Source organism: Somniosus microcephalus, chromosome 4 (assembly GCF_052327205.1).
Source record: "Somniosus microcephalus isolate GS21.2 chromosome 4, FLI_Smic_1.0, whole genome shotgun sequence".
Taxonomy (NCBI): domain Eukaryota; kingdom Metazoa; phylum Chordata; class Chondrichthyes; order Squaliformes; family Somniosidae; genus Somniosus; species Somniosus microcephalus.
In genome coordinates this window covers 134732611-134756807 of record NC_140990.1, presented here as the reverse complement: position 1 = coordinate 134756807, position 24197 = coordinate 134732611, and the positions used below count along the sequence as shown (strand labels likewise).

At 47.4% G+C, this 24197-nt stretch overlaps 2 pseudogenes; both read left to right on the top strand.

The window, feature by feature from the left end:
- The window catches only part of LOC147119806 (uncharacterized), a 51457-nt pseudogene extending 47216 nt beyond the window's left edge, over window positions 1-4241 (top strand).
- Window positions 4242-8942: 4701 nt separating this feature from the next.
- The window catches only part of LOC147119805 (uncharacterized), a 38726-nt pseudogene continuing 23471 nt past the window's right edge, over window positions 8943-24197 (top strand).

The following is a 24197-nucleotide window of genomic DNA, read 5'->3' as shown; positions in this document are numbered from 1 at the left end:
AATGTTCATCTTCCCTAGGAAGTCCACATCGGGGACCTCGCTACCACCATGGCTGATGTCTCCAGGGCCCGTCCTACTTCAGAAGCACGTGAGGACCCATAAAATGGCCCCCCTGGTTGAGAGGGTCAACCTCCTCCACGCCAACCCTCAGTTTGCCTACGTTGCGTACCCGGACGGGCGGGAGGACACAGCCTCCATACGAGACCTCGCACCCTCGGAGGCACCTGAAACCAACATCACCCACTACCCACTACCATTGCCCTTCACCGTTACCCACAATGCACCGGCGGCAACGGACCCATACCTAACCCCTGTAGACGGCACGCCGTGGCCCCGTGACTTGTCATTGATCACCAACCAACTCAACACCCATGAGGACGACACACCAGTGCTCCGGCCCACGCGGGACTCGGCGTCAGAAGCTGCACCACCTCAGCCGTCACCACGACAATCACGACGGCATACAAGACCCCCAGAAAGACTTAATTATACGAACTTTTAATACACTTCACCCTGTCGGACTCATTTTTTAAGCAAGGGGTGAATGTGGTAAACCACTGTTGTTCACTGTTGTTCACTCCACTGTTGTTCACTTCACTGTTGTTCACTCTTGCCCATTGTTGTACCTGTCTGTGCATGCCTCAGCTGGCTCCGCCCCTGGCTCCACCCATATGCCCTGGTATAAAGGCGGCTGCTCTGCAGTTCCCCAGGCATTCAGGACCGGTCGACCACGAGAGGCATGCCTTCGTTCTTTAGCTAATAAAAGCCTGTTTGTTACTCTCTTAACTTCCAGTCTTTCTCAGTAATTGATAGTGCATCAACTTTAATCTACATATACATTGGGCTAACCAATGTAGTACAATACTGTGGAGGAGGAATTCCTGGAGTGTATGCGGGATGGTTTCCTGGACCAATATGTCGAGGAACCAACTAGAGATCAAGTCATCTTAGACTGGGTATTATATAATGAGAAAGGATTAATTAGCAATCTTGTTATGCGAGGGCTCTTGGGGCGGAACGATCATAATATGATAGAATTCGTCATTAAGATGGAGAGTGAAGTAGTTGACTCAGAGACTAGGGTCCTGAATTTAAATAAAGGAAACTATGATGGTATGAGGCGCGAGTTGGGTAGGATGGATTCGGGAATGTTACTTAAAGGGTTGACAGTGGATATGCAATGGCAAACATTTAAAGAGCGCATGGATGAACTGTTGTGTATGTCCCTTTAAGGGAATAACTGGTCTTAGACTGCAGTACCGGCAGTGACCACCCCTGTATAAAAGGCCCTAGCAGGCTTCTGTAGTTTCAGTATCAAGCTGCCTCTTGTTCAGTAAAGTACCTGTTAAACAGTTCTCCCGAAGTCCGTGTATGATTGAGGCGCGGACTTTACAGTGGCGACGAGTAAGTTCGAACTCACCTGCAGTGTGGCATCATCTCACGGGGATCTCGCCTGAAAGGAAGGTCCTGGAAGGTCATAGTCTGAGCAACGGGCGTCGACCGAGGGCAACCGCCCAAAGAATCCATCGGTGTTTGGAGAATTGCGGGAGAGACTGTGGTTCCAGCGAATCGTGCTGGTAGCAGGTAGCACGCTGACCCTTCCGGACTGCGGCGGGCTCAAGCTCGATCGAGCGGCTCTACAATTCGGGCCGCGCAGCATCGCCGGGAAAAGAAAACAAGAGAGAGAGGGTGGAGCGCACAGGGCGTGGTCGGTGCTCGAGAACAGGACAGCGGAGAGAAACTAAACAGGGGGGAAGGAAAGCGAGACGCGCTGAAGCTGCGGGTCGCCGCCATTACCCCGTAGAACGCTAGGAGCAGCGTGGCAGTAAGGGGAAGAAGCAAAAGCGCGGGAGGCGCCATTTTATCCCGTTGGGGAAGAAGCAAAAGCGCGGGAGGCGCCATTTTATTCCATTATGGAAGAAGCAAAAGTGCGGGAGGCGCCATTTTAACTCACCCAAGATGCCGAAAAGTGGCAGTATCACTGCTTTTGACAACAAGGTAGAGGGCTGGACCACGTATTTGGAAAGAATTGAAGTGTACTGCAAGGCAAATGAGGTGGCTGATGGAAAGAGGGCATCGGTATTATTAAATCTGATAGGCGCGAGTACGTACGGCCTATTGTGGAATTTAATTACCCCAGCTAAACCAATGGAGAAAAGTTTTGAGGAGATTTTTCATATCTTACAGGAACATCTAAGCCCTACACCACTGCTGATAGCAGAAAGATTCAAGTTCCATAAAAGTAACCAGCACAAAGATGAAAGCAATGCTGACTATCTTACGGAATTACGCAAGTTATCGAAGCACTGCCAGTTCAGAGCAGGACTGGCAGACACCTTACGGGATAAGTTTGTCTGCGGGCTCCAGAGTGAAGGAACCCAGAAACGACTACTTTCAAAAAAGGACCTGACGCTAGAACAGGCTTTCAGCGTGGCAGTATCCTACAAAGCAGCAGCACGGGGAGTTGCGGAAATACAACAGAAACCACAAGAATACAGCGCTAACGAAATGGCGTATGGAGCAGAAAAGTGCTATCGCTGCGGCAGAACAACCCATGAGCAGAAGGACTGCTGGTTTAAAGACAAAATATGCAGGCAATGCGGGAAAATGGGACATATAGCAAGAGTCTGCTGGTCGGGAAAGAAGACCAACACGACAAGAACTACTAAGGAACAGTACAGGAAAGTAAAGAAACTGACAGATAGTAGTTCAGAAGATCAGGAGAGTGATAAGGACTCCGGGAGCAGGCGACTAAGTTGTTTAAAGTTACATAACGTGATCGCAAAAGAAGATCACCAAACCATTTGGGTCACCCTCATGATAGCAGGGTCTCCAGTGAAGATGGAATTGGACACAGGATCAGCCCTAACTGTCATGAATCGACGAGACTATGAGCGGCTATTCTCACACATACCCTTAAAGGACACGTCCATTGAATTGAAGACATACACGGGGCAAAAGGTCTACCCCAGAGGAAAAATAAGGGTGCCAGTTGAATATAACGGAAAGGATACACAGAAACTATACATGTATATACTACGAGATGGAGAACCACCATTATTGGGACGTGAATGGATCCGAAGACTACAATTGGATTAGCATTCCATTCTGGCACTAACTGTTACTGACAAAAAAGATGATGACGTCGCACCTGGACGTCTGTCACAAATTCTATCTGACGCGGAAGAGGTGTTCCAACAAGGACTTGGGACTCTAAAATGAGTAAAGGCAACCATAAAGATTGAGGATAACGCAACCCCAAAATTTTTCAAGGCCAGACCGGTGCCATACGCGATACGCCCAGCTGTGGAAGCTGAACTGGAGAGTCTGGAGCGTTCGGGGGTGCTGTCTAAGGTGGACTGGAGCGAGTGGGCCACACCCATCATTCCTGTAATGAAGAAAGCATTGAGCAGCACGCCTGGGGAGCCAAGGAAGGTTTGCATCTGTGGGGACTTCAAGGTGACTGTGAACCCAGTCCTGCACACAGTCAATTTTTTCTGGTGCCGGCCCCACAAATTCCCAGATTCATTCAGCTCAATTTCACAAACTGCCTTTGTGTTTTTGTGGGTTCTCTCTCACCCTCCCTTTTTCCTGCTTTAAATTAATTTTGCAAGGTATTAGAAGGGGAGCATTTGCAGATGGGAAACACAATCCAAACATCATTTCAAGATCTGACAGGGTCGCTCAATTCATCAGGACCTTTGAACATGGAAGCAAAAAGCACCATTCGGAGCGGGGAGAAACCATACACATGTTGTGTGTGTGGATGTGGCTTCAGCCGATCGCCCAACCTGGCGATACACAAATGCAGTCACACCGGGGAGAGGCCATTCAACTGTTCTGTGTGTGGGAAGGGATTAAGTAATTCATCCCACCTGCCGAAGCACCAGCGAGTTCACACTGGGGAGAGGCCGTTCACCTGCTCCGATTGTGGGAAGGGATTCACTCAGTCATCCTCCCTGGTAACACACCAGCGAGTTCACACTGGGGAGAGACGATTAATCTGCTCTGGGTGTGGGAAGGGATTCATGTGCTCATCCCACCTGCTGAAACACCAGCGAGTTCACACTGGGGAGGGTCCGTTCACCTGCTCCGCGTGTGGGAAGGGATTCACTCGATAATCTATCCTGCTGACACACCAGTGAGTTCACACCAGGGAGAGACCGTTCACCTGCTCCGAGTGTGGGAAGGAATTCTCTCGGTCATCCAGCCTGCTGAGACACTAGCGAGTTCACAAGTGACTGCAGAGGTTGGGTTCTGATGTTTTTGCTTCTGTTAATTGCATCCTGGACTGAATCATGTTCACACTGACAGCTGGAGTTTGCTTCTGCTGATGTTAATAACCCCTGTAACTGGCTGGAGTTTAAATTTCTGGATATATGTCAAATAAATCAGCTTTGCTTTAAACACATTGTTGTGGATTTTTGACGTTCCCACCTGAGTGTTTCGCATCACCTGGCTGGAGCTCAGAAAGGACAATCTGGGGGGAGGATCGTACAGTGGGAACAGAACTACAGCCTGGACACAGTCCTTCAGGGCCACACTGAGAGGGGCAAACGGCTCTTTGGCCTTTCTCGTCTCTCTTCACTGACAGCAATGTCCCCGTGCAGGTTAATTTTGAGGCCTGTAAGGTCCAGATGATTTCCACCCAAGGGTGTTTAAAGAGATCGGACGGGTGCTCTGTGAGCCCCTTGCCCGTGTCTTCAGCTCAGTAGAGTCAGGGATTGCTTCCTGAGATTGGAAGGTAGCTCACGTAGCTCCCATTTTCCAAATTGGGGACAAATCAGAGCCAGGGAACTAGAGGTCCATCAGTGTGATATCGATCACAGGGAAGGTACCTGAAGGGATCCTAAGAGATGCTGTTTTCGATCACGGGGAAAGGGAAGGAGCCATTAGAGATATTCAACATGGTTTGCAGCAAACAAGGCCAACTTGTTTGAGTTTTGTGAAGAAGTTGCTGGGTTGGGGATGAGGGGAATCCGGTTGACATTGTCTACCTCAGGAGTCAATCTCATTTTCCATGGTGGGCTGAATCCGATATCCTGGCCCTTGGCGAGGGCCACATTCAGCAAAAGTTATTAAAATAGGAATAAATGAAGATTAACTATATCGATCCTTCGAATCAGAGAATGGTTACAGCATAGAATGAGGCCATTTGGCCCGTCGAGCCCGTGCCAGCTCTCTGCAAGAGCAGCTCAGCTAGTCCCACTCCCCCACCCTTTCCCAGAGCCCTGACATTTTTTTCCCTTCAGATTCTTATCCAATTGCCTTTTGAAAGCCACGATTGAATCTGCCTCCACCGCCCTTTCAGGCAGTGCATTCCCGATCCTAACCACTCACTGCGTAAAAAGTTTCCCCCATGTCACCTTTGGTTCTTCTGCCAATCACCTTAAATCTGTGTCCTCTGGTTCTCGACCCTTCCACCAATGGGAACAGTTTCTCTCTATCTACTCTGACTGGACACCTCATGATTTTGAACACCTCTATCAAATCTCCTCTCAATCTTCTCTGCTCTAAGGAGAACAATCTGATCTCCAGTCTATCCACGGAACTGAAGTCCCTCGTCCCTGGAAGCATTCTTGTAAATCTTTTCTGCACCTTCTCTAAGGCCTTCACATCTTTTCTAAGGTGTGGTGCCTAGAATTGGACACAATACTCCAGAAATTTTCTCCAATTAAATATTGGGAAAACCAAAGCCATTGTTTTCTGTCCCAGCTACAAACTCCGTTCCCTAGCCACTGACTCCATCCCTCTCCGCAACATCTGTCTGAGGCTGAACCAGACTGTTCACAACCTTGGGTGTCATATTTGACCCTGAAATGAGCTTCTGACCACATAGCCACAGCATAACAAAGACAGCCTATTTCCATCTCCGTAACATCGCCCATTTCTGCCTTTTCCTCAGCTCATCCGCTGCTGAAACCCTCATCCATGCCTTTGTTACCTCTAGACTTGACTATTCCAATGCACTCCTGGCTGGCCTCCCACATTCCACCCTACGTAAACTTGAGGCCATCCAACACTCGGCTGCCCGTGTCCTAACTCGCACCAAGTCCCATTCGCCCAATACCCCTGTGCTCGCTGACCAACATTGGCTCCCGGTTAAGCAGCACCTCAATTTCAAAATTCTCATCCTTGTTTTTAAATCCCTTCAGGGCCTCGCCCCTCCCTATTTCTCTAATCTCCTCCAGCCCCACAACACCCCGAGATATCTGCACTCCTCTAAATCTGCCCTTTTGAGCATCTCTAAGTATAATCGCTCAACCGTTGGTGGCTATGCCTTCTGTTGCCTCGGCCCTAAGCTCTGGAATTCCTTGCCTAGACCTCTCCACCTCGCTACCTCTCCTTTAAGATGCACCTTTAAACTTACCTCTTTGACCAATCTTTGGGTCATCTGCCCTCATTTCTCTTTATGTGTCTCGGTGTCAATTTTTTGTCTTATAATCCTCCTGTGCAGCACCTTGGGACGTTTTACTATATTAAAGGCGCTATATAAATACAAGTTGTTGTTGCACTCAGCCAGATTCAGTTCCTTCTGGAGAGAAGGGGAGAAACAAAATCACAGATGGTCTCATGAATGTTGTTTTTAGACAGTAAGGATGGAGGGAGAGTTTGTAGAATGGGGAATTTACAGTTCAGGAGGGACAGGAGTGAAAAAATGTCTGTAGAAACTAGATTTGTCTTCTGAATTTCTATCATGTTGTAAACACCATTTGCAGGGTATTAGAAGGGGAGGATCTGCAGATGGAAACTCAAACGAAGCATCGCTTCAAGATCTGACAGATTCACTGGATTCATGAGGACCTGAATATCATCGGCCTTTGGATATAGAAAGAAAAAAACACCAATCACAGCGGGGAGAAACAGCACACGTGTTATGTGTGTGGATCCCCCTTTAACAAATCGTCTAGCCTGTGAGACTTGTGCACCCACCTGAATCAACAATGTGATTGTGGGGACAGTGGGAATGGATTCAGTTGCCCGTCTGAGGTGGAAACTCATCGAAACAGTCATACCGGGGAGAGGCTGTTCACCAGGTGAGTGTGGAAAGAGATTCACTCACTTATCTCACCTATTACCACACTAACATGTCCTTAATGGAGAGAATCCGTTCACTGCTCTGTATGTGGAAAGGGATTCAATCAATCATCCCATTTACTGACACACCAGCACAGTCACACCCGAGTGAGACCGTTTAGATACTTCACGTGTGGGAAGGGATTCACTAAGTTGTCCCAACTGTTGACATTCCAGAGTGTCCACATTGAGAACAGTTGCTTTGAATACTCTGACTGTGAGAAAAGCGTTCAAAGTTCAAATCAGCTGATGCACGATCAGCGCATTGATACTGGAGAGAGGATGTTTCAATATCCTGTGTGTGGGAAGAAATTCACCCCACCTGCTGAGACTCCAGTGAGTTCACATGTGACTGCAGGGGTTTGGATTCTGTTATTAATCACATCCAGGACTGAACCATGGTAGAGTGCCCGGAATTATTGATGAATTCTCTCTCAATGGGCTCACAGAAGCTCATTCTCTATTCACTAATTGGGGCTTTCAATGTTCCCCAGCAAGCCCCGCGGGGAGAGAATGTGCCCCATTCACAGTGCAGGAGCTCAGTACGCAGGCGCAGTGGTCGCCTGTATTCGGAGCATGCGCAGTGTCACTATGAGCAGAGCCAGGCGAGTGGAAGCGGATAGAGCGTGGAGACGTGATTTTTGCGCCGATTACGAATCAGCGGGACGCAGGGAGGTAACGCACTCGGTAGGTGGGCTTCATAAACACCTAGTGTAGGCCGCAAGCCCTGAATGAGAACCTATAGGTTCCGCGTTTGCAGCTCCGAGGCTTTTTCCCTGTATTAGGCCCAGGTTAACGGCGGCCATCTCTGTAAAAGAAAGCTGAAGATTTGTGTGTAGCAAACTTGCTTCAGCGAGCGGTAGCGCGCATGCGCGGCCATCTTTGTAAAGTAACCATTAGTGGGCGAGGCTTCAGGGTCCCACTGTGTAGAACTGAACCCAGCCAGAGTCAGCACCTTCAGGGGAGGAGAGGGAGGAGAACCAGTGAGTGTAGAACTGAACCCAGACAGAGTCAGCACCTTCAGGGGAGGAGAGGGAGGGGAACCAGTGAGTGTGGAATTGAACCCAGCCAGAGTCAGCACCTTCAGGGGAGGAGAGGGAAGGGAACCAGTGAGTGCAGAACTGAACCCAGCCAGAGTCAGCACCTTCAAGGGAGGAGAGTGAAGGGATCCAGTGAGTGTAGAACTGAACCCAGCCAGAGTCAGCACCTTCAGGGGAGGAGAGGGAGGGGAACCAGTGAGTGTAGAACTGAACCCAGCCAGAGTCAGTCCCTTCAGGGGAGGAGAAGGAGGGGAACCAGTGAGTGTAGAACTGAACCAACCAGAGTTGGTGGAGAAAACTGGGAGCTGAGGACAAACTGTCTTGGTACGTGCAATGTGTTTGGTTTTTAGCACAGGGAGGAGGGACACTGTGTGGGAAGGGGATTTTCAGCTTTGGAGGAACAAGAGAGGAAAGAATGTTCCATAAAAACTAGAATTGTCTGTTCTAAATTTCTGTCCTGTACTTACAGTGATGAGTTTTGTAAACTCCTTTTACAGAATATTAGAAGGGGAGGATTTGCAGACGGGAAACTCAAACCAAACATCACATCAAGATCTGACAGAGTCACTCGATTCATCAGGACCTGAATATCATCAGTCTTTGAATGTGGAAGGAGAAATGTTTGTCTGTTCTGTCTGTGGGAAAAGATTTCAAACATCAGTGTGACTGGAAAAGCACCGAGACACACACACCCGAGTGAGAGTGTTCCAGTGCACTGCCTGTGGAAAGAGCTTTAACCAGTTACACAGCCTAAAAATACATTGCACCATTCACAGTGGGGAGAAACCGTGCACATGTTCTGTGTGTGGACGAGGCTTCAACTGATCGTCCAACCTGGAGAGACACAGGGCCACCCGCACCACGGAGAATCCGTGGAAATGTGGGAACTGTGGGAAGGGATTCATTTCCCCGTCTAAGCTGGAAATTCATTGGCGCTGTCACAACGGGGAGAGACCGTTCATCTGCTCTGAGTGTGGGAAGAGATTCACTCGTTCATCCCACCTGCTGAGACACCAGCGAGATCACACCGGGGAGAGACCGTTCACCTGCTCCGTGTGTGGGAAGGGATTCACTAATTCATCCCAGCTGCTGACACACCAGCGAGTTCATACTGGAGAGAGGGCATTCACCTGCTCCGTGTGTGGGAAGGGATTCACTCAGTCATCCACCCTGCGAACACACCAGCGAGTTCACACTGGGGAGAGACCGTTCACCTGCTTCCTGTGTGGGAAGGGATTTCCTCATTCATCCCACCTTGTAATTCACCAGCGAGTTCACACCGGGGAGAGACCTCTCACCTGCTCTGAGTGTGGTAAGGGATTCACTCAGTCATACAACCTGCTGAGACACCAGCAAGTTCACACCGGCGAGAGGCCATTCACCTGCTCTGAGTGTGGGAAGGGATTCACTCAGTCATCCCACCTGATGATACACCAACGAGTTCACACTGGGGAGAGACCATTCACCTGCTCCGAGTGTGGGAAGAGATTCACTCAGTCATCCCACCTGCTGAGACACCAGCGAGTTCACAAATGACTGCAGGGGTTGGATTCTGCTGTTATTGCTGCTGTTAATCACATCCCGACTGAATCGTGTTCATTCTGACATTTGGGGTTTGTTTCTGCAGATAATAATCCCTGTAACTGGGCTGGAGTTTAATATTTTCATATTTCATGTAACACAGTGTGCCAATATTTGATGTCTCCAAGATAAGAGGAGACTAATTGATGTTGTGTTACCGACTGCTCCATTTTTGGGCCTTTTCTCCTTTCTAACTCGAGATTATTTCAGTTTACATACCTTCAGTTACTCTAATGGACAAGTCCCAGCTCCCCATACCTTCCCGAGTGCCTCTCCTAGCCTTGGTATCCAGGGAAGGTCTCGGTAACACACCCGGGATCACTAAACACAAAACCCAGTCTGTTAATCACTTTCAGCTACTGGACTTAGCGTGTGTCCCACAGCATCTCTCTCACCTTCAATGTGTGAATAGAGCATCACGTCTGCAAACCTGCTTTCAATTTAAATTTGAATCCACTCAGCAAGTGTATTTAAAAAAAATACATACAAGTAAACAGATCACATCAAATAATTGGCAAAGGTTTAGAGTCAACAAGATGAACAAGTGAACACATCACGGCCCAATACCCCAGCTCTGTATTCACAGGAGAAAGTCTGTTATCTAACTCCTCGAGTGGACAGAATAGAGAAAGATCCCAACTCTAAGAACATCCAGAATCTGTTGTAAATATCTTTCAAATCCTGACTGGTCCAATCTGTCGGTTTCCTTTCAATTGAAGTGAATGGAAGATGAGAGGGGTGTTGACATATGGACCTCGGTTAATTCAGCTTCTGAAAGGTGTTCATGTTTAGTTCATTCGATATCGAGAAAAATGTGGTTGGTATCATTAGAGAGAGAGAGATTTCACTGAGCAACAGCTGGTGTTTGTAACCAACTGGCCTTGGATATTTTCATCAGAGAATGTTTCGATCAGAAATATGATGTTGGGATAAGAAAAGTCTGCAGACTAGTGGTTTGTGCTGCCCCAGGAAGGCCACAGTGTTTTTACCTGCTTCTAATGTTGTTGATGTGTGTTGAAGAAAATGCAGACTCGTGTCTCTGGACTATGCAGTAGCCAGAGACGACCATATTAGGCAATGCCAGCTCCAGTTTGATAAGAGGTTGATGGCAGAGCAAGAGATCCAGCAGTTTGAAGAATTTATCTCCCGTTATCTGCAGACATCGAATGTCGCAGTGTGCTGACAGAATTGGACTTAAGACTTTAACCTATTGGGTTAAATTATTGGGATCGATTGTTATAGAATTGAATTGTTATAGACTGGAAAAGTAGTGAAGTTATGCTAAACTTGTATCGAACCTTGGTTAGACCACACTTGGATACTGCGTACAATTCTGGTCACCATATTATACAAAGGATATAGAGGCACTGGAGAGGGTGCAGAGAAGATTTACAAGGATGATACCAGAAATGAGAGGGTAGACCTGTCAGGAAAGGATGGACAGGCTGGGTCTCTTTTCTCTTGAAAAAAGAAGGCTGAGTGGTGACCTAATAGAGGTCTTTAAAATTATGAAAGGTTTTGATAGAGTAGATAGAGAGAGAGTGTTTCCACTTGTGGGGAAGAGCATAACTAGAGCCCATCAATATAAGATAGTCACCAAGAAATCCAATCGGGAATTCAGGAGAAACTTCTTTACCCAGAGAGTGGGGAGAATGTGGAACTCGTTACCACAGGGAGTGGTTGAAGCGAATAGTATAGATGCATTTAAGGGGAGGCTAGACAAGCGTATGAGGGAGAAGGGAATAGAGGGTTATGCTGATAGAGTTAGATGGGGAAAGACGGGAGGAGGCTCGAGTGGAGCATAAACGCCGGCATGGACTGGTTGGGCCGAATGGTGTGTTTCTGTGCCGTATATCCTGTGTAATCCTATTTTCCAAGACCCATTGCTCAAAGGGGAGGAAACATGACTCGCATCCAAACGCAATTGTTACTTTTGTCTTCTTTGTAAAATCACAAATTCTGGGCATAATTTGTTTGTGAAATTAAAATTGATGATATGGACTAGAAGTAATTGAATCAGGAAATGTATTTTATAATGATGTGCGTTTTGAAATTGTTAATTGAAATGGAAAGTGTTAAACATGAGCTTGAATCTGTCAACTAGATTATGTGAAGGGAGATATTCACAATTAATAGACAACATGGTAGGAGAATTAGTAAAGGATGTGTTAGTAAAGAATAGAAAACAGGAACCAAGGGATGAGGAAGATGGGGAACATAAGGAGAATCAGTTTAAATTGCAAAGAAAGTGAGAGCTGACAGGATAGCTGGGAATAGGAGCCACGGCAAGGTTAGCAGGAGTAAACAGAATAGATATAGAAAGTATGTGGGAACACGATGGGGTAATGAAGAGGCAATTAAAAAGATTATTGTCAAACAATGAGGCTAGCTAGAATCAAGGCCTTACTCGAGGCATCGTGTGTAGCCTCTGTGTTACATTTGTGAAGAATGTGGTACAGAAGGGACTGGACAGCATCGAGGGTAATCAAATCCCTTTGCTTATTCATGAAGAACAACAGAGAAAATGGTTTAAAGGAACCAAGACATAGACGATGATGTGAGGCAGAAAATGGGAATGGTGTTTCTGGCCCCGGGGGAAGGGGATTGAAATGAAGATATTAGACCAGTGGGATTGGTCTTGTCTTTGTTAAGGAGAAATGGAAATGAAATGAAACCTTGGAAGGTGTATCGGGTAGAATCGGTTGGAATGGGGGAAGACTCTGAGTTTGGTCCGATCCATAAACAGAATGAGGAATAGCCAAGATATCTGATTAAGAAGGGAGGAACTTGGATAGCACCAGATCTGCAGTGTTGTACTCTGAAAGGGACAACATGGGTTTGTAGATGTGATGTAGTCCATCAACAGACTGTTCCAGCTTGTGGGTTCACCCTCGACAAAGAATCACCAAAATGCTAGATTGGAATAAGTAAATGGGGCGAAGACCAACCTGATAGCGTGTATAAAGGAAAAGGACAGGTTTGTGTGACTACTACTGCCACTGATGTGACTGTGGGTTCACCCCGATGCCCCGTATTAGAACATCACTTTCGTTTAATTCCAGCGAGAAACAGGCGTATCGGTGCTAAAACGCTGGGACTGGTACATCATCATAACGCCACTTATCTGCAGATGAGACGGCCTCTGGAGGACTGGAATACTGGAAAGTGTGAGGTTATGCACTTTGGCAGGAAAAATCATAGAGCAAGTTATTACCTTACTGGCAAGAAACTGGAAAGTACTGAAGTACAAAGGGATCTGGGGGTCCTGGTGCACGAAACTCAAAAGGTTAGTATGCAGGTGCAGCAAGTGATTAAGAAGGCCATTGGAATGTTGGCTTTCATTGCTAGGGGGATAGAATATAAAAATAGGGAGGTATTGCTTCAGTTGTACAAGGTATTGGTGAGACCGCACATGGAATACTGCGTACAGTTTTGGCGTCCATACTTAAGAAAGGACATACTTGCTCTCGAGTCAGTACAAAGAAGGTTCACTCGGTTAATCCCGGGGATGAGGGGATGGACATATGAGGAGAGGTTGAGTAGATTGGGACTCTACTCATTGGAGTTCAGAAGAATGAGAGGCGATCTTATTGAAACATATAAGATTGTGAAGGGGTTGGATCGGGTGGAAGCGGGGAGGATGTTCCCGATGATGGGTGAAACTAGAACTAGGGGGCATAGTCTTAGAATAAGGGGCTGCTCTTTCAAAACTGAGATGAGGAGGAACTACTTCACTCAGAGGGTGGTAGGTCCATGGAATATGCTGCCCCAAAAAGCTGTAGAAGCTACATCATCACATAAATTTAAAACAGAAATAGACAGTTTCCTAGAAGTAAAGGAAATTAAGGGTTAAGGGGAGCGGGCAGGAATTTGGACATGAGTCTAGGTTCGGATCGGTCATGGCCCTGTGGGTGGCGGAGCAGGCCCAGGGGCCGTGTAGCCTGATCCTGCTCCTATTTTGTGTGTCTAATTCTGTTAGATTCAGGAGATGGTTCTGTGATAGTGGATTGGCGGTTAGGATCAGATCAGCCATGATCTTATTGAATGGCGAAGCAGGCTCGAGGGGCCGATTGGCCTACTCCTGCTCCTATTTCTTATGTTCTTATAAGCCAGTCGAGCCATTCCACATATGGGACACTATATACCTCCCCTGTCTCTGGCTTTAAAGGGCATAATTGAGTGAATGAGGACATCCCAGAAACACACAGTGCAAATGATACAGACAAATAGAGAGACAGAACAGGCAATCCCCAGACTTGGGAATCATGAATGGTGGGAAGTAGTATGTAGTGTCCTTGGCTAGATTGTTACATATGGGATTGGTGAGAGCACCGATAATAGCTTTAGGGATTCTGGTCATTGCGTTCTGCTGTGTAAGGAAGTTGATAAGGGATATAGATAATATCAGGAAAGGTAAGGAGATAGCAAGGGCGCTAAGAGGAAGCCAGGGTTATTAAAGACAAAGAAGGATATCAAACACTTTGCCAAGAGGTAACGTAACCCATAAAAAACAGAAAAAGTGGGACATGTTGGCATATGGACCCCGGTTAATTCAGCTTCCGAAAGGGGTTCATGTTTAATTCATTCGATATCGGGGACAATGTGGTTTGTATCATTAGAGAGAGAGAGATTTCACTGAGCAACAGCTGGTGTTTTGCGACCAACCAGCCTTCGATATTCACAGTAGAATGTTTGGATTAGAAATCTGATGTTAGGATAAGGAAAGTCCAGAACTCGTGGTTTCTGCTCATCGTACCAAGGCCACGATGTTTATCTATGTGTTGTTGATGTGGACTTGTGTCTCTGGGCTATGCAGGAGCCAGAGGCGACCATATTAGGCAATGCCGGCTCCAGTTTGATCAGAAAACAGTCTATAAATGTCAGCTTTGTCCTTTGTTCGGGAGCACGGAGATCCCCAGGCCTAGGTACACGTGCTCCACCTGGGACTAGACTCCGCTTGTAAATTGCTTTTTATGCTGAAGTTGAAGAATAAAATGATTAGAAACAGAAGATTGAATTCGTTACTACTCAAGTGAACAAACAGAAGTTTTTTTAAGTCAACACTTGGTTCTTTTTTTGAAGTCTTTGTCACTTCAAAACTTCCTCAGGAATTAAAAATCTGTTAAAACAGCAGAAATCATTAGTAAAGCTTCATTATTAACTGAATAAAACAGAGCTTAGTTAACTTCAACAATTCCAATTTAATTCGGACCAATATTTTATGAACTAAACACAATACAGAACAGATAAAATAAAACAAAATAGCACACACTGAGAGAAAACAGTGAATTACCTCATCGTTACCGTCAGGCACTTTCCCAAATGACTACAAATACTCAATATAACTGGAGACAAATTGGCTTTTCACATTTAGACAAATTAAATCAAAGGGCTTTGGAAATTTCAAACCAAGGATCAGACACATAGCGACAGTAACTCCAAGGCTGAAGCTTATCTTTTGTAAAAACAAACTCTTGCCGGGCTTTCAGAGTGGCCCAACTTGCCCCAGTCACAATATATCCACAGCAGTGTCTTTAACTTCTAATGTAAATCACAAAGCCTCCCCCTGCTTCTAGTCCCACAATCTGAAATTGGAATGAACAAACTCAACATATTCACACTTTCTTAAAACTCCCAACACCCCAGACAAGACGACAAAGGGTTAAACGGCCTTTAGCTCAGTGCACAGGAAAGTGGGCGGAGCTAAAACAAACAACAGACACTTTCCAATAACGTGTCGCCACATGAACACTCTCGACCTCTCTCTTCAGCAGCACCGACGCACTCTATCTCAAAGCTGTCCGGGTCCACAGTTCCATTTCATCCTTCGACTCATCCGACGCTTCAACTGAAAACTTTTTTTCTTCCTTTCCGATGTCAAGGATCGCAAGCTTCATCAACTCTTGGACACCAACGCCCCTCCAGAACCTTCTTCCCCATCACTTTCCTCTGATCCCATCCCTTCTTCCAATCTCACCCTCTGCCGTGTTTTCACTATTCCCTCTGACCTTCCCCTCTCTGACCCTGAAAAATCAGTCCTCATCAAAGGCCTGAGCTTCATCTCCTTACGCCCCCATCTCAATGAATTTCGAGCTCGGCACAATGCTGAGCTCTTTTTCTGTCGCCTTCGTCTCCGTGCCCACTTCTTTGGCCAGGAGTCTTACCCCCGCACATCTGACCCTTTCTCCCACTTTCTACATTCTCGTTCTACTTGGACCCCTCCCTCTGGCCTCTTACCCTCTCTAGATCTTTTCATTGCTAATTGCCGACGTGTTTGCGTGGGTTTTCTCCGGGTGCTCCGGTTTCCTCCCACAGTCCAAAGATGTGTGGGTTAGGTTGATTGGCTATGATAAAAATTGACCCTTAGTGTTAGGGGGACTAAATACGTGGGGTTACGGGGATCGGGTGGGATATGTGTCGGTGCAGGCTCGATGGGCCGAAATGGCCTCTATCTGCACTGTGAGGTTTCTGTGATTCTGTGACATCGGCTGTCTCAATTTCTCTGCTCCCCTCTCTCCAACCTAACTCCCTCTGAACTTGCAGCACTCCATTCTCTCCGATCCAACCCTAACATTATCATTAAACCTGCTGATAAGGGTGGTGCTGTTGTTGTTTGGCGAACCGACCTCTACCGTGCGGAAGCTGAACGCAAACACTCCAACACTTCCTCCTACCTCCCCCTGGACCATGACCCCACTAGCAAATATCAAGCCATTGTTTCCAAGACTGTCACTGACCTCATCTCCTCTGGAGATCTTCCCTCCATGGCCGCCAACCTCATAGTCCCCCAACCCCGCACAGCCCGCTTCTACCTCCTTCCCAAGATCCACAAACAGGATTGCCCTGGTAGACCCATCGTTTCAGCCTGTTCTTGCCCCATGGAACTTATCTCTTCCTATCTCGACTCTTTTTTCTCCCCTTGTCCAGTCTCTTCCCACCTACATTCGCAACTCTTCCGACGCCCTCCGTCACTTTAACAGTTTCCAGTTTCCTGGCCCCAACCGTCTCCTTTTCACTATGGATGTCCAATCCCTCTACACCTCCATCCCCCACCAGGATGGCCTGAGGGCGCTCCGCTTCTTCCTTGAACAGAGGCCCAACCAGTCCCCATCCACCATCACCCTCCTCCACCTGGCTGAACTTGTTCTCACATTGAACAACTTCTCCTTTGACTCTACTCACTTCCTCCAAATCAAAGGTGTTGCTATGGGAACCCGCATGGGCCCTAGCTATGACTGCCTGTTCATGGGATATCTGGAACATTCTTTGTTCCAGTCCTACTCGGGTCCCCTCCCTCACCTCTTTTTCCAGTACATTGATGATTGTATCGGTGCCGTTTCCTGCTCTCGCCCTGTACTAGATAAGTTCATTCACTTTACTTCCAATTTCCACCCTTCCCTCACCTTCACATGATCCATCTCCGACTCTTCCCTTCCCTTTCTTGACTTCTCCATCTCCATTTCTGGCGATCGGCTTTCGACAAACATCCACTACAAGCCCACTGACTCCCACAGCTACCTGGACTACACTTCCTCCCACCCCGCTTCCTGTAAGGACTCAATTCCATTCTCCCAGTTTCTCTGTCTCCGCCGCATCTGTTCTGACGATGCCACCTTCCATACCAGTGCTTCCGACATGTCTTCCTTTTTCCTCAACCGAGGATTTCCCGCAGTTCTGCTCTCACCCCTTCCCCTCCCTCCCAGAACTACGATAGGGTTCCCCTTGTCCTCACCTTTCACCCCACCAGCCTCCACATTCAACATATCATCCTCCGCCATTTCCGCCACCTCCAACGTGATCCCACCACCAAACACATCTTCCCCTCACCTCCCCTTTCAGCATTCCGAAGGGACCACTCCCTCCGCGACACCCTGGTCCACTCCTCAATCACCCCTAAAAGCCGCCCTTCTTCGCCTGGCACCTTCCCGTGCAAGCGCAGGAGATGCAACACCTGCCCTTTCACCTCCTCCCTTCCCACTGTCCAGGGCCCCAAACACCCCTTCCAGGTGAAACAGCGATTTACTTGTACTTCTTGCAATTTATACTGTATTCGCTGCTCACGATGCGCTCTCCTCTACATTGGGGAGACCGAGCACAGATTGGGCGACCGCTTTGCGGAACACCTCCGTTCGGTCCGTACGGGGGACCCTGAGCTTCTGGTCGCCTGTCACTTTAATTCTCTTTCACTCCCACTCTGATCTCTCTGTCCTCGGCCTATTACATTGTTCCAATGAAGCTCAACGTAAGCTCGAGGAACAGCACCTCATCTTTTGATTGGGCACTTTACAGCCTTCTGGACTCAACATCAAGTTCAACAATTTCAGATCATAATCCCTGCCCCCATTTTTCAAGCTGTATGATTTTTGCCATTCCCATTTGCAACATTTTATCTTTCCTGCCTCTTACAAAAGTACAGGATGTTCTTTCAATTCCTTCCTCCCCTCTTGAAGCGCCCCCCCCGTCTCTGCACCTGCTTAATATGTTACAGCTCCAGCTTTTTCCAGTTCTGATGAACTCATTAACTCTGAAACGTTAACTCTGTTTCTCTCTACATGGATGTTGCCTGCCCTGCTGAGTATTTCCAGCATGTTCTGTTGTTACAACAGATACTTTGCTTTTTAAAGACAGACTTTCAGACAAAAGGAATACTGTAACTTCTTAAACATTCATGGTCAGGAAAACTTCCACACTTTAACACACATTGAAATTCCAGCATCCTTTAAGGTTCCTTTCACTCAGTAATCTTGGGCTTTATTTTTCTCGGCACAGAAGCTGAGTTTCAGTGTCGGTTTTAACTTTAAGTTTCTTTCTTTCGCCTTTTAAATTGTCGTCTCAGCAACTTATTCCCTAATTCTCCGTTTTTTCCCTTCCTTTGCTGAGTTCTCAGATGGGTTAGCTTGCACCTTAGATCTTTTCACCTCTCTCGCTCTTTATGCTTCTCCTCTCTCACCTGTTCCTTTCTCAAGTCTGTGTGCAGAGGTGGGTTGCGTAAGCCAATATACGCTTCCCTTTGTCCAATTTGAACTTGCCCTCGTCAATTTGACTCTGGACCCAATCAACCGCTTTTCGGTACGAGTGGCCTTCTGGACTCGCGAGGAATGATACCAAGTCAGTGGCAGGGAGCAGCTTCCCAAGTTCCTTGTCCCGGCACGCTCTGTCAGGTTAGCCATGCTCAGCAATCCGGTCGCTCAACTACTGGTAGGAGATTAGTCCTACACCCCCCCCGAGATTCTCCTTCCTGGATCAATCGCCTGGCCGAGAAAAATTACTGGGCCACAGATCTCAGGAGCCCAGTTCCACTGAACCAAATGTTTATTAATTACTATCTGTCAAGTCGTCCTGCCGCGGTCGCCAATTTGTTGAGTTTCTGGGTCTGTGCCAATTAACCCTTTCACTCCTGAGTTCAGAAAGATTTGACTTGACCTGTATTGGTGACAGTAATTATATTCAGTGACACTGAGAGTCTATACATTACAGCATCAGAGCAGTAGTTAAGCAAGGTGCAATCAAGGTTTATATTACCCGTTGGGCCCTGGGTAGAAGACGCGATTTCCACAGGTCAAACTCCCATCGGACCTGGTCTTTAGGCTTGCTCTTCCACCCGGTGTGACGGGTGTGGGTCCTCCGCCAACCCGAAACCATCCTCGGGGCGTCTGGTGGATGTTCCCAAGCTTCAGGTCGAATGCCTCTACAACCTAAGTGTTTCAGAGAGCCCTTCTTATACTTCTTCTTCCCAGCACAGCCTGTGGGGACCAGTTAACCCAATCACTGACTCAGACCTGAAACCGCCCTGTCCAATTACAGGGATGCCCCATCCCTAATGATCCCGCCTGCCCCTGTCAGCTCCTCATCTCACGACACCCTGACATCAGCTGTTTCTGACCATCAAGACCCATATCTGGGGTAGTTACAGCAACACAAAGGGAACATGTCTCCATCGGTAGAGATATGGTGTCCTTGCCGTTTGCCAATGTTATTAATTCTGGGCAGATTTAACATTCCACACAGTGGCACCACGTCTGACCTTGATAGTTGTGTCCACAGACAAGCTGTCTGTTTCTCACTTTAAAATCTGAGTCAAGGGAGGCCCAAGACGGGCATTTAAAATCGAACCGCTTCTTCCCAGGGCAGATTACATTGGTTTTAAAAGCATGATTATAAGGGCAGCAACAACACAATGAAATCTTTAAGCGACAATTAATAATTGAATCAACTGATTTAGTTCATGTTAGTTTGTAGGCTCAGAAATTAAGATTTGCCCCTTTCTTACATCTCCAACCCCTCACCCCAGCTCCTCTTTCACCCCAACTCTCCAACCCCCCTCACCCCAACTCCTCTTTCACCCCTACTCTCTCACCCCAAATCCTCTTTCACCACTACTCTCCAACCCCCTCACCCCCTCTCCTCCCCTGAAGGTGCTGACTCTGGCTGGGTTCAGATCACTTACTGGTTCCCCTCCCTCTCCTCCCCTGAAGGTGCTGACTCTGGCTGGGTTCAGTTCTACAACCACTGGTTCCCCTCCCTCTCCTCCCCTGAAGGTGCTGACTATGGCTGGATTCAGTTCTACACCCAGTGGTTCACCTCCCCCTCCTCTGCTGAAAGTGCTGACTCTGGCTGGGTTCAGTTCTACTCTCACTGGTTCCCCTCCCTCTCCTCCCCTGAAGGTGCTGACTATGGCTGGATTCAGTTCTACACCCAGTGGTTCACCTCCCCCTCCTCTGCTGAAAGTGCTGACTCTGGCTGGATTCAGTTCTACACTCACTGGTTCCCCTCCCCCTCCTCTGCTGAAGGTGCTGACTCTGGCTGGGTTCAGTTCTAGACTCACTGGTTTCCCTCCCTCTCCTCCCCTGAAGGTGCTGACTCTGGCTGGCTTCAGTTCTACACTCACTGGTTCCCCTCTCTCTCCTCCCCTGAAGGTGCTGACTCTGGCTGGGTTCAGTTCACTCACTGGGACCCTGAAGCCCCGCCCAATATTAGTTCCTTTATGAAGATGGCTGCGCATGCGATCTACCAAACGATGAAGCAATTTTGACGCACAAACCCTCTGCTTTCCTTTACAAAGACGGCGGCCGTCAACCTGGACCTGTTACCGGGAAAAAGCCTCGGAGCTGCAAACGCGGAACCTGTAGTTTATTATTCGGGGTTTGCAGCCTACACCAGGTGCTTATGAAGCCCATCCGCCGGGTGCGTTACCAGCCTGCGCCCCGCTGCTTCGTAATCGGCGTAAAATTGCTTCTCCGCTTATTGCACTCGCCCGGCTCTGAACAGTGATACTGCGCATGCTCCAAATCCATGTGGTCAGTGCGCCTGCGCACTGGGCTCCTGCAGCACATTCTGCCTTGCGGGGCATGCTGGGGAACAGCCCGCCATTGAAAGCCCCAATTAGTGAATGGAGAATGAGTTTCTGTGATTTCCATTGAGAGAAAATTCATCAATAATTCACACACAAACCCAAGTGCACGGGCACTCTGCCATGGTTCAGTCCTGGATGTGATTAATAACAGAATCCAAACCCCTGCAGTCACATGTGAACTCACTGGAGTCTCAGCAGGTGTGGTGAATTTCTTCCCACACACAGGATATTGAATCAGCCTCTCTCCAGTATCAATGCGCTGATCGTGCATCAGCTGCTTTGAACTTTGAAAGCTTTTCTCACAGTCAGAGTATTTACAGCAACTGTTCTCAATGTGGACACTCTGGAGTGTCAACAGTTGGGACAACGGAGTGAATCCCTTCCCACACGTGAAGTATCTAAACGGTCTCTCTCCCGTGTGACTTTGCTGGTGTGTCAGTAAATGGGATGATCGATTGAATCACTTTCCACATACAGAGCAGTGAATGGATTCTCCCCATTGTGAACAAGCGAGTTTGTCAGTTGGTGAGATGACTGAGTGAATCTGTTTCCACATTCAGCTGGTGAACGGCCTCTCCCCGGTGTGACTGTATCCATGAGTTTACACCACAGATGGGCAACTGAATGCGATCCTACAGTCCCCACATTTACACCGCTGATTCGGGTTGGCGCACAAGTCTCACAGGCTAGACGGTTTACTTAAGGTGGATCCACCCACAGAATATGTGTCCTGTTTCTCCCCGCTGTGATTGGTGTTTTTCCCTTCTATATCCAAAGGCCAATGATATTTAGGTCCTGATAAATCGAGTGACTCTGTCGCATCTTGACGTGATATTTGGTTTGAGTTTCCCCATTGCAAATCCTCCCCTTTGAATATCCTGCAAATGGTAGTTACACAAGTTGTTACTTTAAATACAGGATAGAAATTCCAAACAGATAATTCTAGATTCTATAGAACATTCCGTCTCCTCCTGCCCCTCCTAAGCTGTAAATTCCCCATTCTACATACACTCCCTCCATCTTTACTGTCTAAAAACAACATTCCTTGCACTGTCTGGGATTTTGTTTCTCCCCTTTTCTCCAGATGTTTCTGAATCTGGCTGGGTGCAATTCCACAGACATTAGTTAACCTCTAGTGCCTCACCATCAGCCGACTCCGTGATTCTCAGCAGGATTTCCACTGTGGTAGGCATCACAGCCGAGTCCAATCCTGCCCTCAATTGACATCCATACACTTCCCAGTTGAGGTCACTGGATCAGCAACAAGTGCAGGAGCACTGGCTGATTTTTACACTTAGCCCAGTGGTACTGAGGCCAATTATAACCCCTGAACTGCTGCCTTGGCTGAGAGCTGTGGTGTATGTGCCTTTAAGAGCAATTATGGTGTATGTGCCTTTAAGAGCCCCAGGTGTGCGTAATGCCGGTAATTGCCACTTGGGCTATATAAGCCTGTGTATTGTGTATATCCTTTAGAAACCCCCCCCCAGACTTGCTTAGTAAATACCTATGAACCAACTCCTGTCTTCAGTTTCTTTATCTACACACGGACACTACAGTGGTGACGAAGTGGAAACGGACTTACCTGCAATTCGGCAGCACCTCAAGGACATCGATTCCTCCAACGTCCAGAAGACTCAAGGAAGTAATAGAAACTGTGGTTTCACCAGCTGGCCAAGCTGGTGACAGGTACTGCGCTAATCCTTCCTGGGCGTCAGGCTGGAGCTCCAGCGGCGGGCTCTACAGCTGAGACAGGCAGCGAAATCGGAGGCAAGCAATAACGGACTGGGAGGGTGCACTCGAGAGACGGCCGGCGCGGCAAGCAGGTCAGCGTTTAGACCTCCGTCGGGAACGAGTCTCCAACAGTGAATAAACGGAAACCACAGTAAAACAGCGTTGTTATCGGTAGCAGCGGCGGGAAAGCGCGGGAAGCGCCATATCTTTGCTACAGAGAGAAAAAAAAAAAAGCACGGGAAGCATCATCTCTTTTCTGAAATGCCTAAATCTGGTAATATTGAGGCTTTTGATGGTGAAATAGAAGATTGGACCACATACGTGGAAAGAGTAGAGGTCTATTGCACTGCAAATGGAATAACAGATGAAAAAAAAGCTTCAGTACTTCTGAACTTAATGGGCGCGAAGACATACGGGCTGTTACGAAATTTAATCACTCCAGCCAAACCAAAGGACAAGACTTTTAAAGAAATTGTTGATACCCTGCAGGAGCATTTAAACCCAACACCGCTGCTGATAGCGGAACGATTCAAGTTCTTCAAGAGAAATCAACACAAGAATGAAAGTAACGCTGATTACCTAACCGAATTAATAAAGCTATCAAAGTACTGCCAATTCGGAGCAGGACTATCGGATTATCTTCGAGACAAATTTGTTTGCGGTCTCTTAAGTGAAGGAACACAAAAAAGACTGCTTTCTGAAAAAGATTTAACATTGGACAAAGCTTTCAGTATGGCTGTATCATACGAAGCAGCAGCAAAAGGAGCTGCAGAGATACAACAAGAGACACAGGACTTCGGCACCCATAAAATGACACAGGAGTTCGGAAGATGTTATCGCTGCGGCAGATCCACCCATAACCAGAGGGACTGCTGGTTCAAGAGCAAAGCATGCAGGCAATGTGGTAAGATTGGACACATTGCACGGGTATGCCAATCTGGACAAAATAAATCCACGGACAGAAAACAAAAAATCAATAAAGAAAAGTACAGGAAGGTACAAATGATGACGGACAATAGCTCCGAAGACCAGAATAGCGATAGCGACTCCGGGAACAAGAGACCAAGAGACTAAGCTGTCTCAAATTACATAATGTACTTGCCAAAGAGGATTACCAAACCATTTGGGTTACCCTCACAATAGCAGGGTCCCCAGTTAAAATGGAGCTAGATACAGGATCAGCTCTAACCGTAATAAATCGACGAGATTACGAGAGGCTATTTTCGCATATACCTCTAAAAGACACATCCATTATCTTAAAAACATATACGGGACAGAAAGTCTACCCCAAAGGAAAAATAAGGGTGCCTGTGGTATACAACGGCAAAGAAATACAAAAGTTGTATTTATACATTCTACAAGATGGTGGTCCACCGTTGTTGGGACGTGAATGGATAAGGAAGATACGTTTAGAC